Genomic DNA, 12,009 nt, shown 5'->3' with positions numbered 1-12,009 from the left:
TGCCTAAAGCTTTGCATAAACACTGCGTAGGACCGAGAACTAATAATGGAATTAGAAAGTTTGCATTGCAAAGTTGCTGTTTGATTTTAATGACGCCGAATCTGTGCATTTCCGATGGTATTTGATGGCAACAACAAGCTTTTTCAGAGCCGCGCCAGCTTGTTATGCTGTGAATAAATGGTACACGACGTTTCCTGGCCTCCCATTCAGACGTGACGCATCGACTCGATGTCAGAACAGAACGCCACCGTTCTTTATCCAGAAAAATCACTCTTACAGCGGCATTATAATTTGACCGGCAAAAAGTCATCCTATTCTATCTTTAGAGATAATTATATTTACATGAAACAGTGGCAGGATGTTATCTGACTTAGCACAACACAGGAAATGACTCCTAATGGTTTGCTGGTGGGCCGATTCAGAAATCTTAACCCTGAAAAACTATTTGACCAGTTTAGCGGGTTCATCCTGACCACTGACCTTCACTGTGATGTCACTAATCTCCTTTTAGATTTTTCTTTCCATGATGTTATTTCCTGTTTCTATCTTTTTAATGGTCACAGGAAGCACACGCTTGTTGCTAACCCCTGGGGCATTTATCAATCAGAAATATCTCCAAGCTGCTGCCTCTCATTTCTCTTTCCATTTCTCCCTCTTTCTTACTGGGAGAAACGGTAAGAAATGTTACACACCCGATGTTCCATTTCGCTCTCCTTCCCCGTTATTCCTTTAACAAGCAGATGTGCCAATATTTCATCACGGTTAATTTAGCTTTGCACGATCGTACAACCGTCACACCTCGTTTTTTATTACTCCCTCAGGTTTCGGATGCTGTGCATCTGGAAGGATTTTTGCTCTCACTGTTTTACTTTCGGACAGTTGCTATGATGCGGAACCGTGGCAACAAGGTATTGTTTTTACAACTGGGAGCGGCTGATTAGCACCAAGAGCTCAAATAATAGCTGAACTATGACCTCACATCCCAGATGAGTAGAAAAGGAGGCTTCTTGGACCCAGAGCAGAACAGAACTCCTCTGCTCGGCGCAAGTTACAGTGGAATATCGTCTCTGCTGCTGCTGGGATATTGAGCTGTTAGTAACAGTGTTCAGTCAGAGGCCTCAGTTTCGTTGCGAAACTGACTGCTACTGAAGATCCTTCCTGCCCACACCATGAATATCCATGACTCTGAAGTTACTTGGCTGTATCGAGTTATGACAATATGTCGTTTTCCATCGGGATAAATAAAGCGTCTTTGAACTCAGGAGGTTTTCTGTTACTGAAATAGCTCCTTCAAAACTCAGTTTATTTAAAGAAGTGTGCTTTAAAACAGTAGCTGCGTTTCCTTTACAAATGTGCGCAAAACTTTCGGTATTAATGTCGAAAAACACAATTTCACAATTGCGGTGTTTTGGTTAACTTAGAAAACCCCTAAAAGTTTTTTTGCAATAATCAAGTGATTGTGTAATAAATGAAAATGAGCTTGACAATTTTCATTCTCATGATTAATATTTTTTAATGGCAATTTTGTTCACAGAGACTTCCTATTCAATTTTATTTATGGTTTTGGTTGCGTGTGGTTTTTATTTCCGTTGTTATTTATTGTTTTTGATTGCCGTGTTTTATTTTGGATATTTAAAATGTCATCCAGTTCCAGTGTGTTATTGGTCTTTGAGGGGGTGAACCTGCTTTATTATGCCACTAGCAATATATAACCAGAAAACGGTCTCAAAACAACAATATTACCGTTTATTGCAATAATTACTGGGACAATTTATTGTCCAGCAAAGTTGATCATTGTGACAGGCCTGTATCCGTATTGATCATGCCGCTAATCTGCAAGAGAAATGACAGAAACACATCTTCCTTTTCTGTTTGTCTTTTGATACGTCTTCTTTTTTGTTCTGTTACATGTAACAAAGGAAAATAAAAGTTGTTTGTTTTTTTTTAAATATGACATTTAAACAAATAATATGTTTGTGATAAAGACAGTGAGATAAATGTTGGTGGTGTTAAGTTAAAGGCACCAACACACCCAGTGCAGGAAGTTAATATGGAGCATGGCGCTACCTCACCTTGTTTTACAGATATTTCTCATAAAATTATCACTGCATAAAACATTTCTGCTGCTCAGCACGGATTGTCTCTTTTCCTTCGTGATTCTTCTTACATCTTAAATAGGAGATAAATATAGACTGCAGGCAGGCTTGTCAGCCACATATGCTCTCTGTCTGTGAAGCTTGTGCTCCAACTTGGCAGAGTTCCGCGCAGAGTTGATGTATGGCTTCCTCCTTGTGTAATACAGTTTCAGGTTACATTTACAGATGCAGCAGGAGGCTCTGTCCACTAAGAGTAGTTTCGCCCAGAACGCCTTTGCCAGTGGGGCTACATTGATGAAGGTAGCATGATAGCCTTTCTTGATGATTCTGAACACGTTTGTCATGAGTCCGTGCGGTGTGGTGCCTGCAGACTGCCTGAATCTTTTCTTCATGCTCTGTTGATGCTTCGTTCTGTTTTATGTCCAGTTCATTTTTGAGCTAACTGATGATTCTCTGACCGTTTCCATCACACATCCTTGTTGAGACCTGTGTGAAAACTCTTCCAGAACCTTTCACTCTGCATGTTCCAGAAAACAATTCATTCATGCATTTGAATCAAAAATCTGTTCTTTTCAATATTCAGAATTTTTTTAAATGATTCCAAAACAAATAGGGAGTAGGAAAACGAGATTCTTGAGAATTAGAATTTTTTCTTCATTTAAGATTTGTCTTTGAGTAAAATCTGGTGTTGCTCATCAGGTTAAGCATAAATGAATAATGAATAACACCAGCTACTTAATCTGAGCTAAATATCCTTAAAATGTCTTAAATTCATGTATCAAAATTAAGGCCTAAAAATGTCTCAACTTAAATACATTAGTCAAAGTTCTTAGATTTGGTCCTCGCTGGATTATTTCAGCTTGTATATTCTATGTAGTTTTTTTTTTCTTTCTCGTTTTTTTTTTTGTTTTTTTTTTTTTGCTAGTGTGGGACTTTTCTGTCTGGCAAAGTTTGAGCTGTGCGCAGACATCTTTATTGCCTTTTGTGATTACAACTACTGGTAACTAGCTGCTATTAGCAGCTAGCTATATCTTTGCTAGCTAACTAGGGCATAGTATACCTGCTAATACACAAAACATTCATTAATGTCTTCAACTAAAGTAAGAATGTGACAAGATCTATAGTTAACTTAATATGTAGTACCACTTCTTCCTCAATAATTTTCCATTTTGTACATTTCTGTCACAAGATGGGTGTTAGATTTAATTCAGAATGGTCTTGAAAAGTCTTGAGTTTGATTTGGTAAAACCTGCAGAAACCCTGTGAATATTTCTTTGTAATATGCTGCTCCACAGATATTCCTGCCGTTGCTTCCCAGATTCAATTTAAACAGCCTTAAATTGATTATGAAATTGACTTGAATAACATTGTCATCTAGGCTTCTTAGCTTTTCACTCTTACTCTCCTGAATCAATAAGGCACTTCATCTGGTTGCCTTCTCCAACTCCTTCTATCAAGTCTGTTACTATAGCAACCTAATGATGGCTAAAGAGGCCATTTAAAGTGTAAAGGCTGAAAATATCCACTGTGGGCAGCATCAAGCTAACCAACCAGCAAGCAGCAACAATCGATGTGACAGGAGTTCAGACACAGCCTGCGCCGTCGGGTTCGCTGCTGATTGGAAGGAAACCAGCTCATGCGCTCGCATGCACTTTTCTTCTCCAAGAAGAGGGTTGCTTGTGAGTGCAAACAGGGAACGAACAAAGGTTCAGATCCTGGAAAATCTGGCCTCAGTCCAACTCATACAAAACTCATCCACCCCCATCACTGTCACCCTGCTTCCAGCTTCTGGCTGGAGGCTGGCCAGCGTCTGTCTCAGTGGCTTCCCCTCGTTTGCCCGAGCCTTTGGCAGGAAGTTTTGATGGGAGAGGTTTCTTCTTCTGCTTTTGTCTTTGAAGCTGTGGAATGTTGCAGAATGGCTATAGGTTGAGACTTGTCATCGTAGATGACAGTGGGTTCTTTTCCTCCTGCTGAAATAGGCTCCTTTGTTTCTAAGTAGCCAAATCGAAAGGAATGGCTGCAGCGATTCATTTCTAGCGAATAGGGATATTTATCTTTTATGCAGGTTGACAGAATCATCCTATCATTAGACATTTTATTATTTTCTATTATTATTTTCACTTTTATTTTCCCCCTTCTCTCTTCTACCCGTGTCATGCACCCATGGTTAATGTATGTTGGCTTAAAGGGGCAGTGTTATGTATTTTCCAGGCTCATAGTGCCACTTTATAGCACAGTCAAATAACTACATTACCTCCTGTGTGGTTTTTCATTTTTTTCCGTCTTCATATTTTATACATGGCCTCTAACTATGTTGAAATAAACAAAATCAGATTGTGTTTACTAAAATGTGTTTTTGTGAGTGCAAGAAATAATTCCATGATGAAGTAATTATACTTCATATAAACATTTGATCACAGGTTTTGCATCATATATTCCAGCTGTAGGACATGCGCAACCGTTGTGTGTGTGTGTGTGTGTGTGTGTGTGTGTGTGTGTGTGTGTGTGTGTGCGTGTGCGTGTGCGTGTGCGTGTGCGTGTGTGTGTGTGTGATTTGGGCTGGATTTGTCTGACAGAATCCTCTCCTGTCTGAGGGGATTAGAGCACAGCTGGAGTCAAGAGCCCGATGCTGGAGGCTCTTCAAATCCAGCACTGAGGATCGATGTGGTTCAGTCCAAGGCTGGGTGGACTCCCCAGGGTCTGCAGCCAGAAAAGAGGGTTCATTTTAATCCGCACCCTTTCTTAGTAATGTAATAATATTACACAAATTAGCCGTTATTGTGGATAGGAACGAAGAAAGTCAAATCTCTGGACAGATGGACGGAAGGAATTTTCTGTTTTCTTTCTGAGACTTAAAAGTATAGCAATAGCTTTTCCTTTTTTCTTTTTCTTTTTTTTAACTATTTGTACATAGTTTTTTTTTATTGGCTTTGTAAGTTTTACAGCTCAGGAAACATTGTGGGATCCAAATTGACTTTTGGATTGTTACAGCTGCTGACCTCTGACCCCCTGAATCAAACAAACTTCACTGAAAACGTAAATCTTTTTGCATTTAAATGACTATATAAAATTCCATAGTGTTGGTGATGGCAGCCACAGCCAGTTCTTAATATTGTCTTTATAGTGGTATGGTTTGGATTTCAAAGCTAATACATTAGGGATGCACCAATACACTTTTTCCACTTTCGATACCGATATCTGAGGTTTAGTATCGGCCGATCCGATACAGAAAAACAGCTGAATTAACTTAAAATGTTTCTTTGTTTAAAACAGACATAAAATGTACTGAATTACAAATTTATTTAATAACTGCACCAGCACAGCACACTTACATACACCAACAGCTTCACAAGCTTGGACCCTGCCTCTTGCCCATTGACCGGTGGAGGTAGGCACTAGCAGCCCTCTCAACCCCACTAGGGGTGGGTGGATAAATACTGTAGGTAGGTAGTGTTGTGATTTAAACTCGACGAACCCAAAACATGTGAGCACACAAACAGGAAATCAGCCAACACAGAACAATCAGAGTTTACTTATTTTATTCTTTTTAGCGCCAAAAAGAAAGAGACGCTTACCCTTACAGGCTTATGTGGATGTCAAGTGTAAAGGCCCGAATCTATACAGCATCTGCTCAAACACGGAAGACACCTTGCTTATATCCTAAAGTCCGCCTCCTGGTCTGCTGGTGTGTTACGTCACTACCTAGTGGTCAGACGATGAGCTAAAGTTAAGTTTCGTTTCTACAGAAAGTGTCCGTATGAAACAAAAGGCTTTTGTGCAGAATCTTTGTGTCCGTAGATGTGTGTGCATGCTTGTATGGTGCGTGTCTGGAGTAAACGTCTCAACAGTAGGTAGGTAGGTAGGTAGGTAGGTAGGTAGGTAGGTAGGTAGGTAGGTAGGTGGGTAGGTAGGTAGGTAGGTAATGTTCCGTTTCCTATTCTGCTCCTTGTGCAGTGGCCCTTTAAATCTTGTTAGTCTCTTTGCAGCAGCTGCTTTACATACTTTGCACCAAATTAAATTCCTACAGCTTAAAAATAACGAGAGCACTGGAAGTTTGAAGCGTTCCTGTTTAGAAGCATTTCCACTTCGCTGTGACTCATTATTTGGATGAGACTGGGATCAGTCTTGACACACATCCAGTCTGTGTATGATATCACTGTTTCTATTTGATCTTCTGAGTGAGTAATTCAGCACTGATATCAGATCCATTATACATGACTGGCTGCTTCACAGCTACGCTTTTTTAAAAAATATATATTTATAAATTTTTATAACAGTGGATCACATTTGTGTACTTGTTGCCCACCTCAAATTTGTACACCCACATATTCTCCTACACACACACACGCCCCCTCACACACACACATACACACACCTCACTGGTTGTGCTATCTTACAATATATTTAAAGTTGTGGGTGTTTGTGCATGTGCCTCTATTCAAATGTGAGCGCGGAGCCCTCAGCTAGAAAGCTTATCAATGGCTGTGAGATTTTGCCAAATGTTGCTATGGTAACAGCAGAGAAATTGCTTTATAAGAGAGAGACGGTCATGTAGGTTGAATTAAATCTGAGGATAAAGAGTATGGAAGATGTAGGCAGGAGGGTGAGAAAGTGATGAGGCATTTATGAATGGCAGAGAGAAAAGATTTGTTGAGGTCATCAGCAGAGCAGAGACATAGGAAAACAAAGACATGATTCAGGAAAACATGAGGCATACATAACATAGACATAATGTTTGCCTAGTGCTGTCTGCCATTTGATCTGTTTTAGTCTTCATGGCTGTTTACTGGTAGCTTACCAGACCCAATCTTGCTAATATTCAAACAGCTTTATCACAGACTCAGAAGGGCTTTACATAAAACCCAAGAGTCTCTACAGAAGAAGAGTCTCTGCCTCTGAACTGGTGGGTCAGGATGTTGAGATGAACATCTGAATCCAAGCCAGGGGGCGCTTGTGTTCCTGTCTGAATCTGAAAAGCTGTTTGATTTAAATGTTTGCCCTTTGTGACTGAGGGGATTTCAAGTCGCTTTGAGCAGCTAGTGCTGCTGCTTTAAAAACAAAATGTGACGTTTAATCAACAAAATCACTCAAGATTTGGACAAAATGTTGTACAAGTACAAAGACTGATGGGGGTTTTGCAAACCGAAATGTCAAATCTTGAGTAAGAACCAAAATCTAATTGATTTGTTTGACTTTGTTGATGTAATACACTACACAACAGGTCTGATATTTGAATATGTAATAACTTGTACTTCTTAGACATCAGATTTTAAAAATCACTGCATTAAACCATAGGACTTGTGTCCAGATGTTGTGTATATCAATAAAATGATGTATTGATATACACCATTTTATTCAATGTACCTTTTTTGATATGCTTATGTTCCCAGACCATGATGCTAACATCGCAGATCGTCCTTCTAAACCTTCTCAGAATTACTGAATCGTTCAAGGGTCAAACTTAAAATCTGAGCTGGTACACCTGCAGCCGTTTCTATGTTTTTTTTACAGCATTGTGGGCTGGTTACACACTGTGTTACACTACTAGAACTAGGACTGAAACAATTCATCAATTGATTAACATACAGTCTCAAACAGGCCATTTGCTGAAATAACATATTCAGAGCAGTGATTAAGCCAAAACTGTACAAAAAATAAATAAATTTTGCTAATATTTTGTAAATATAGTTAAAAGCTTTTATTTTAGCTTCATTAGACCAAACCTCCAAATCTTTCCATGCCACTGTTTCCGAAAGAGCATTACCCTCTTCCTGTTGAAACTCACAGACAATGCTACAAAATATGTAAAGAAACATCAACTTTTAGAATGATTTTGATTAACTATTCAATACTTATTACGTTCATTTAGCATAAATGCTGCCTCATATATTCTGATTTTCGATGGATTATTAGTTCTGTGGCACTTCTTTTCATTAGATAATATATTATAAATGTTACCAGATAATTTTTTCCCTCTTGACTATAAGAAAATGTGCAATATTTTATACTAATCACATCAACTTTCATTTGATTCCCACAGTTGTGTTTTTTGCAGCAGAGTCGGTTCCTTCAGTGTTTTTTCTTGACAAAGCCTTTTCCGTTTTGTGTTCACTAGTCTAGCTTGCGGAGCAAAAGTCGCTTGATGAATTTGGCTGGCAACCAATCAGAAAATGAGCATCAGAAATAAAATTTAAATCAGTTATTTTAACTTCTGTTTTATTTTTTATTATTATTATTTTAAAAAAAACAAAACTAAAACAATGATGAAAAATTCAATTCAAGAGATTTGTTTTTTTTTTCTGTTTTTTCTCTTCATCTTCCCTCCAACTTTCTGAGGCTCCCACAGCGGCTCCCTCCACTTTCAAAAATCACTGCATTAAACCACAGGACACATGTGCAGATGTTGAGATCTTTGTCACAGATTGCATTTGCCAACAGTGTGCTTTTATTACACTGTGTGTGTGAATAACAAGTGTCATCTGAAGAAGGAACTGTCCCTTCGTTGTCAGTGAGCAAACCAACACCTTGTATTAGAAGAGCCTCCAGAAGCTTCATTGGAACCGATAATGAGAGGTGATTCCTGCTCACGTCAGCTTTGAAAGACAGAAACGTGTCCTGGCACTCAGCGATGCCTACTCATTTTAATGTCAGCTGCTGTCAGTCTCTTAGATACAACACACTTATCAGAGACGAGTTCAGCACACACACACACACACACACCCCGACAAAACAGGTCGATCTAGCCTAACTACCCTATTATTTCTTTAAGCTAGCTGCTTAGATTGTGGTGTATTTGTTTTAAAGTGACAGCTCAGCCACATTGCCTTTTGATGTTTTCATACTGATAGATCTGAGAGGAATTCAAGCACAATAAGAAAACACACAGAGTTCAGACAGAAAAAAATAAATGTGTGAATAAACTTGCTTATATTGTATTCTAAAGATTAGCTTAATTTTTCTTTAAATTATCTAAAGTATTTTGACATTTCGGTATCCTCAAGTCCACTCAGCGTCTTATCTGCATTCATTGAAGTCCCTGACAGTTACAGTATTTAGTATATTTAGCAAAAAAAATAAATAAATTCCTTGAACAACCATCTGAGGAATTTTGCTTTTTAGTCATTTAACACTAACACACACACACAAACACACGCACACACACAAAGAGTCCTCGCAGTCACACAGATCGGTTTGCAGCAGCGACCTCGGTTGGCTGAGGATGTCATCAAAAGCAGTGGAGTGGGAACAGGAGTATATCTGCAGGCTGCAGGTAGAGTGGATCATTACAGGTCACAAAGCACCCAGGGTCGGTGATAACAGCTTTGTGACTGTGTGTGTGTGCGTGCGTGGGTGTGTGTGTGTGTTTGAGCTGTTTGGTGTCAGTACTTACTGTCAGGTGGGAACTCTCATAGTTACAGAGCTTGGCAACAAACTGAAATGTTACCACTGAGGAAAATCCAAGCCATCATCTTGTTTACGCTGTGGAAAGACATATTATGGATGAAATATTCTTTCTAGTAGCTTTTGGTAAAAGCATGTAAAAAAAATTAAGCGAGTAACATTTATTTACACTCTAGGGAATTCAAGAAAAACACCTTAAAGTAGCTAAACAAATCAGGATAAATTCAGTGCGTGCACATTTTTTGCCTCCATATGGAGAACTAATTGTTTTTGTTCATTTCTTTTCCATAGCAGAAGCATGGCGTAGGGATGTTATGGTCAGTTAGACGCTTTGTCATTCCCAACTTTCCGCTTCCGTCTGATTCGCCATGGGAGTGTAAAGACACGGCTTGTCCCTACAGCCTGAAAACCTCCTCTCTGATCCTTCAGCACAACCGTGAAAGCAGCATTTGCTGTTCTCAGTGATCTCCCTTAACAACTACTGATTGGACCACTGAAAAACTAAACGCAGTCAACTGTCTGTACCTAACCTTGTATTTTACGGTCAGAAATCTGTTTAAGGGAACTAATGAGATGCTATGCAAGTCTTCCAAACATGGGTGCCACTTTAAACAACTTGAAAAATAGTTAAAAGTCAACATTTTACTTGATACACTTACATAGCAGAACCTTGTTTGTGTGAATATTTAGACATTAGCTTATCTCACTGAAACACAATGCTTAAAAATGCAACATCAAAGCTATCAGTCTGTAGACCACATCATTCTAAAAAAACAAAAAGCACCTAGCTAACCACACTGGACACAGACGCCCACACAGGCATATATATATATATATATATATATATATATATATATATATATATATATGAACTGTGCTGCTTACATTTCTGTGTATATCTGCATGTACATAACACAAAAAAAGTCAGAGCAAATTTGTGAGAAAGTGGTCCACTGGTCAACATTGATGTTAAAAAAGTGAGACTGCTGCAGCCACTGAAGGGATGTGAACTCCAACACCAGTGCAGTCGATTTCATCTCCAATGGTTTCCAACTGCAGCCTTTAATTCACTGCGGTTTTGTGGACACAAGTGACTCATTTCCTGACACTTTTACTTTAAATGCAATCTCAAACACTGAGGTGTATGCAAACCAAAGAGGTCGGCTATTAAGCTGTTTCTCACTCCTAATTGCATTGGATTGCTGCGAAAAATTAAGAGCTATTTCAATACAAGCATGAACGCCTGAACGCCACAAAAAGATACAGACAATATTTGAGCACAATCTCTTTATGACCAGACACTTCCTGTTTGTGCTAGCAGAGAAAAAGGCTCAAGTCATCACCAGTGTGCCTCTTTTCACTGTTCTGATCTCAGCAGGCTGACTTTCTGTCCGCGTCGCTCATGTCTCTCATTAGAAGTCCAACACTGCTGTGCGAACAAAAATACAGATTCAAAGCATTTTTATGAACGGAGCTACTTGGGAATTTCTGCCCATGATGTCACCGTAAAGCTGATTTGAAAATGAAACACTGTATAGTTTCTAGTGAGCGAGTTATTGTGATAAAGTACTTTGAGGTTTCGTCCTTGAGATGTTTTATGACTGTAATTTCCAGCTGACCTTTCTCCACTGTCAGCCTGCAGTCAGCCAGTGTTCCCTGAAAGACGACGTGTCACTTTATCCTCAATCAAATGCTTGGTGGCCATCCTGTCTGGGTGAATATTTTAAGCAAATATTGATAGATATTTAACAAGAACTTATAAATTGAGTATAAACAGCACAAATGGGCATTGTAAAGCTGCATGAAGATCTGAACTGCAAACACAAACACTGTAGGCAACGTCTGGATGGGGAGAAATAGTTTCTCAAGAGTTTATTAATGTGGAGGATCTTGTTTAAATACCTCATCTTACGTAATATTTGATGACACCACGTTTTCCTTCTTGTGCAACTCAGCCTAATTTGGTGTTCAATCGAGAGAGTTTAATGGGGTTATTAAAGGCACGGTGTGCATATGGTGCTGTGTTTACTCAGAGTACACAGATCTGCTTCCCATGGAAAGCTCCAGAAGTTTGTATTTTATTCTGTCCAAAGGAGGGTGTCTTTGAGGTGTTTTCATTTTTGGGTCATCCTTTGTGAAGTTTCCTATTTAACTATTCAAGTAGATCATTTTCCTGCCTCACATTTCAACACTTTTTTTTATGTTAGCAAACTTTTGCTGGTTCTAGTTGCCTATAATGAATTGTGAACAGTCAGAAGCAGCAGATAAAAACTGAGCATTGGGATGTAGTGAAAAATTAACTGGAAAAAAGTCTCATAATTAATCATTTATGTTTAAAGTAATGGTCCTGCCACATTATTGGATATGTATCTTTTGATTCAGTGGTGTAGTAATACACAGTAGCAAAGGAAAATCATTTTCCAGCTAAATCAAAGATTATATTATTTGGACACGTTGAAAGGTTCGGCCACAACACTGATTCGGTTCTCACACACCATGTCCACCGCACCAC

General features: G+C 38.9%; 1 protein-coding gene across 6 annotated transcripts in view; it reads left to right on the top strand.

Moving 5' to 3' along the window:
* The window catches only part of LOC102223298 (neurocalcin-delta A), a 69,602-nt gene that overhangs the window by 42,651 nt on the left and 14,942 nt on the right, over positions 1 to 12,009 (top strand). The gene's annotated exons all lie outside the window — the stretch shown is intronic.

This window comes from Xiphophorus maculatus, chromosome 3 (genome assembly GCF_002775205.1).
Source record: "Xiphophorus maculatus strain JP 163 A chromosome 3, X_maculatus-5.0-male, whole genome shotgun sequence".
NCBI lineage: Eukaryota > Metazoa > Chordata > Actinopteri > Cyprinodontiformes > Poeciliidae > Xiphophorus > Xiphophorus maculatus.
The sequence above is the reverse complement of the archived record's forward strand: the minus strand, read 5'-3'. Positions and strand labels throughout refer to the sequence as shown.